The sequence below is a fragment of the Anabrus simplex genome, chromosome 5, assembly GCF_040414725.1.
Source record: "Anabrus simplex isolate iqAnaSimp1 chromosome 5, ASM4041472v1, whole genome shotgun sequence".
NCBI lineage: Eukaryota > Metazoa > Arthropoda > Insecta > Orthoptera > Tettigoniidae > Anabrus > Anabrus simplex.
Genome location: NC_090269.1, coordinates 340,018,083 through 340,024,082, shown reverse-complemented (window position 1 = coordinate 340,024,082; position 6,000 = coordinate 340,018,083). Strand labels below are relative to the sequence as shown.

At 39.7% G+C, this 6,000-nt stretch overlaps 1 protein-coding gene across 1 annotated transcript in view; it reads left to right on the top strand.

The window, feature by feature from the left end:
- The first annotated feature begins 5,275 nt into the window (after nt 1-5,275).
- Nucleotides 5,276-6,000, top strand: part of LOC136874888 (insulin-like growth factor-binding protein complex acid labile subunit) — a 60,039-nt gene continuing 59,314 nt past the window's right edge. Inside the window, exon 1 of the mRNA XM_067148593.2 lies at nt 5,276-5,367. The gene's annotated coding sequence lies outside the window, so the exon portion shown is untranslated. The remainder of the gene's footprint in view (nt 5,368-6,000) is intronic.

The window sequence follows — 6,000 nt, the reverse complement described above, 5'->3', positions numbered from 1 at the left end:
TTAACTGTTCCTCACAAACTATACATTCTGTACTGCACATTTAATGTTGTATAAAATTCGAATTACAGAGTATTTTTTGCTTGAAGGGAGGAAACGGTTGAAATGCTGGCCTCCTGACCCCAACTTGGCAGGTTCGATCCTGGCTCAGTCCGGTGATATTTGAAGATGCTCTAATACGTCAGCATCGTGTCGGTAGATTTACTGGCGTGTAAAATAACTCCTACGAGACTAAATTCCAGCACCTCGGGGCCCCCGAAAACCGCAAAAGTAATTAGTGGGACGTAAAGCCAATAAGACTATTATTATTCCGTATTCTATCTACTAAAATAAAATTAAAAAATCGCGTTAATGGAAAATTCTCTCTTTGATTGTTTCATATTGCTTCAACTCCAGAGGTTTCCCCGCTTTAGAAACAATCGTGTGGTTAGAAACAAACCGGGTACTTGGTGGGGTAGAGTGGTTAGCTCTACACCCGGCCGCTTTTGCTCCGAGGAATTAACCTGGTACTCATTGTTGGTGCAGGATGAGTGAACCTCAGGATCATATGCACCTCCGGAAGTAGAAATATAAATTCTTAATTTTCTCGACTTCCTGACGGGGAATGGAACCCACGTCCTTCCGGGTGGGCCGAGCACGCCTTTTTCCACTTCGACCAGGCAACCCCTAATAAAGATGCAAGTTATGTTATGTACCTTTCATTTAGTGGAAGTTTGCAACTTTCCCATCAACGACATTAAATTTCCTCCAACAAGTATATATGCCGAAAAAGTTCCCAAAGAGAATAAACAGAAAGATGTTTGACAGATAAATAGCTATTTCCCATCTAATGTTTGTGAAGTGTTTCGATTTCAAGTAAATTTGTTTTATAATGTTACTAGCGAATGTACCCGTGCTTCGCTACGGTATTCTACATTGTATTCGAATATCGACGTAAATAGTGTACATGCAGTAAATAAGATTGTTTTAAAATTGCATGTCTCTTAGCGTTATCCGAGAAAGAGCATGGGGAGGTCCCCGTACGTTGTTTCCAATGTAAAAAGTTTGTTATGTGTTTGTGATATAACGGCAGGCTCACTTGTCTACTGCCATTCACAATCGAGTTGGGAAGTTTACATTATAATTGCAGGCCCCATTGCCTACTACGCGGACAGAATCGATTTGGGGAGTATCGTTAAAATGGCAGCCCCCTTTCCTACTTCCAGACAGATTACAGTTGAGGAGTTTTTATTATAATGGCAGGCAATTACCCTACTATCACTCGAAGTTGAGTTGTGCAGTTATCATTATAATGCCAGGTCCATTTTCCTACTTCCAGCTACCTTACTGCCAGTCACACCAAGTTGGTGAGTTTCCATCAAAATAGCGGGCCACTATGCCTAATGCCAGTCACATTTTAGATGAGGACATTTCTTTATAATGGCGGGCACCCTTGCCTACTGCCAAACACAATCGGGTAGGGGAGTTATAAACGAAACTGCATGCTCACTTGCCTTCTGCAAGTCAAATCGAGAAGGGAACTATTCATTACAATTGTAGGCCTTCCTTACACAGGAGTTGGAGAAGGAACCCTTTCCTACTGCCAGTCAAAGTCGGTGTGGGGAGTACTGATTACAATATCAGACCCACCCTTTCCCGATAGCTAAAAATCGACATCAGTGAATATATATAGATCGACATACGAAAGTATATGCGTGTTTACAATATTGAAGACCTTCATTTACAGATTAACTGCTACTAAACGTACGTCATATCGACAAAGGATTATACCATAACACACGCCGGATTTAGTGGCCTAAATGGCTGTTCCTATGATATGTCATCTATTCTTGGGTCAGACTGAGTTAGAAACGTGGAACAGGGTAATGGTTTGGTAAGATTATCTCACAGTACATTACCTTTCGGATAATTATGTGACAGCTACATACATAGCATTTGGCTCACATATGCCTACTGGGTGGGCCAATTTTCGTGAAGAGTATGATGATTCTGTATTTCATATATGTAACTGAAAGTATGAATTATGCATGTGAAAATTCCAAATTGACTTAACATCGATTAATAGAGAAAAATCAAAAAATGGGATACAGATACGGCAAAAGTCAAAAGACCAAGGTTGTAGATCATTCCAAATTGAACGGAGATTGTGCAATCCGTTATGTGACAGGAATTTCCGAAGGTCTGCACCATCATTAAAATTGCCTGCATATTTCGATATTCTTCGGGGATAAAAAGTGAAAAATGTAATGATCTGGGATGTATTCCGTTCGTTACAGGCGAAAAGGTATAATTTTGTCAAATTTCAATTATCTTCTTTTTCTTCTGGCAGATTATGCCGCAATCTGGATTTTGGGCGAGGCGGATAAAAATTAGGACTTTCAGGAAACTAAACCAAAAATTATGGAGATGATCATTATTACCCCTTATAACGGAATGCTGTACGAAAATTTCGCCAAAATAGTCAGTGTAGAGGCACACAGTCGTTACGATTTGATTTATATAGATAAGGAATCTGCTCCATGTAAAACACCTTTTGGGCTATGTCCGCTGGACGTAACCTGCAAAAGTGACCATTTATGAAAAATGCACATGAAGAAAAAGGTTTAGAGGTGGAATTCCATCACGTTTGGTCGATTTCCAGTTAGGTTGGTCTTGTTCTGTATATATTGTGGAAGAGTAAAATCACCATTTCGGCTCCCTATAAACCGCCAGTCCATTCCGGAACATGAAATGTTATTTACGTTTAAAACCTACCTTTGGACAGGTGGATGCTAAATATAAATTTTGGTTCGAATGTCTTCAGTAGTTTTCAAGTTGTAAGGAATACGCTTTACACGCACCCGCTCGTGAGTTAAGTCCGATGGGACTTGTACATAAAAATGGTCCGTTAATGATATCTCCCTTATTAATCCTCGTATCGAAATGATGCACATGAGAAAAAAGTTTATAAATTAATTTCTACCAAGACAGGTAGATTTAAATTAACGTTGGTTGTGTATATTTTGTGGAAGTGCAAAATTACTGTTTCGGTTTCGTATAAACCCCCAGTCAGTTCAGGGATTTTGAAACAATATTTTCCCTAAAACCTATCAAGGACAGGTGTATTCTAAATATGAGTATTGGTGGAAATACATCCAGTAGTTTGTAGCACTCGCGTACATACGGCGTAATTAAGGAAGAAAATAATACAGTTAAGAAAGTTGAAAGTAATAGAAAATGGATTATAACTGAGGACAGCCGGATAACGACAAATATGTAAATGCCAAGTTAACGTATTGGAAAATCAAATCCCCTCAATAAATTATGCTAGTGTGTGTTATGGAGATAATAAAGCGGTAACAGAGGAGAAATTTAGATCCAGTGATTCCTAGGTAAACAAATAATAAGAAGATGACTAATGGTGTTATTACCTAATCTATTCGAGGGCGGTTATAACATCCAACGATATTCCGCCAATATCCCGCAGATAGGCCGATTGACGCCTCTCTTGCCTTCTACCCGAGGAACAACCACGAATTTAAAAGCATGATGAGGAAAATGCCAATACGTTACTTCCCTGCTGGCATGCAGTCAGAGACGTTGCCATGGTAACCTGTAGGTTCGTTGTCGGTCTGTCGGTCACTCAATGCAGAGCATGATACCAGCGGAAAATTGTAAATTTCTCCGTCATGTGAAGAGTAAGGTAAATTATGAACATAACGAAAGTTGTTTATAATGAAGAGACGTTTCACGTACGGTAAAGTAAGTTTACAGAAAATCAATAGTATAAGAGAAAATGGAGTAAAACCATTCTGGTTTTCCTGTAACCCCCCGTCTATTCAAATATTTTAAAATAATATGCATACAGAAACCTTCCCCGGGAGGAGTATACTCTAAATATGAAGTTTAGTTGAGATCTATCCAGCCGTTTCGAAGTGATGGTGGAAAAACCATTCAGGTTTTCCTATAAACCACCCGTCTATTCAAACATTTTAAAATGATATGCATACCGAATCCTTCCGCGGGATGAGTGTACTCTAAATATGAAGTTTGGTTGTGATCTATCCAGCCGTTTCGACGTGATGGTGGAAAAACCATTCTGGTTTTCCTATAAACCCCCCGTGTATTCAAAGATTTTAAAACAATATGCATATCGAAACCTTCCCCGGGATGAGTATACTCTAAATATGAAGTTTGGTTGAGATCTATCCAGCCGTTTCGACGTGATGGTGGAACAGACAAACAGACAAACAGACAAACAAACAGACACGAAACGTAAAAACCACCGATTCGGTCTTGAGTTGACCTAAAACGGATAAATATCTGAAAAATTGGCAAAACAAAAGAAATTACAGACAGCGGACCCCCTACAATTTTATTTATATAGATAGTAATGATCCAATTTTCGTAATATTATTGTGACAACTATTATTTAAAATAATTTCTATTATTCTATTATACATGCCTTTGCTGGCAGGACGTAGTGTTTACAGTGCACTATGTCTTCTGGTATGGGCTAGAGCAATATTGTTACTTTCATTGATCTGTCTCAGCTTTATCCTTAGCTTTGACAAAATGAAAGTGACTGAGATATGAGTGATGCTAGTAATGCCGTTCCTCATGCAGCCAGTCCCTGCTATGAATGGTGTGAAAATGTTGCTCATAGGGTCAGTTGGTGCATGCATTTCAGTGGGCTTGGCAGACTGATATGTTATAGCAACTTCTGGCTCGGTGAGGAAAGCAACGGGAAACTATCTCACTCCTCATTTCCCTAGTACGCCTCTTCAGTGCTGCCTAGGCCATCTATGACAACTGATGGCGGAACTGTTGAGGATCCAACCAGCCTTCGGGCTGAGGACTAAACATACATTCTATTATACATTTTAGTGTTGATTTTAGGCACCTTATTTTCATGTAATTTGAATAAATAAATATTTTCCCTGTTTATTTTTGTGTTACTGCTTAAAAGGGACATGTCCAGATGATGAAAATAACTGTAGAAACCACCTAATATTTTATTCATGCACATTTCCAATAGGGACTCCACGCAACGATAGAAGAAAAAGTAATGAAAACATAAACAATAAGAAAATGCTCTTCCATCTCCTGGTAATTTGCAAACTGGGATTAATCTCCTTTAAAAAACAAGCAATTCAATTGTTAGGCAGAACGTAGTTAGGTATTTAGGTCGCACATCTTTGTAGATGCTCGTGAGCAGGAGGCACCTTCAAGGAAATATGTTACCTTGTGTGATAACGTTATCTGACCACGTGATGCATCATGTCACTTTGTCCTCTTACTACTGAATTGCTCAAGACTCGCTGGCCTTCAACGGCATCAGTTCCTTCTTGTGAATTGTAACGCCAGGAGACTGCTGCCTACTTCAGACATGTAAGTAGCATTTACTCAGACGATATTATATGGAGTTTAGTTTGACAAGGCTGATTTCCACACCAGTGCGCACGGACTATAAGCGAAGAACTTCTGCTTCGATTTCGTGCCACGAGGACTTTTGACAATACTCTCTACAGGGCGAGTCTCTCCTTCATAGCAAAAGACAAGGAGGCGATCCGGGATGTGATAAGGAAGATAACAAAGCCAAGATGTATAGTCCAGTTTGCTATCGTTTTTGTACTACAACTGTATGTTGCTAAGACAGCAATTACTCATCCAGGTGTGCATTTGATAACGCTAGAGCAACTATCAGTTCTTAGTAACAGTCACAGTGTAAGTGTGAATAGCGGGTGTGTACGATACCTTTTCTTATTGCAATCTGCGGGCAGGCTGTTGATGAGTACGTTGTCCGGACAAGAAACATTGCCACAATAGTTACTCGAAATTACTTTCTTTGGAACGCTAGAGGTAACGCGACACAATGTGCGTTCTCTCCCAACTTTGATAAACAGTAATAGCAAATAGTAGTAGCGTACTGGACCATACTTCTTGGCTTACTATCCTCCTTATCATCGCCCCAGTCACCTTCCTGCGTTTTGCCGTGGGAGATTCACCCTCATTATTACCGCC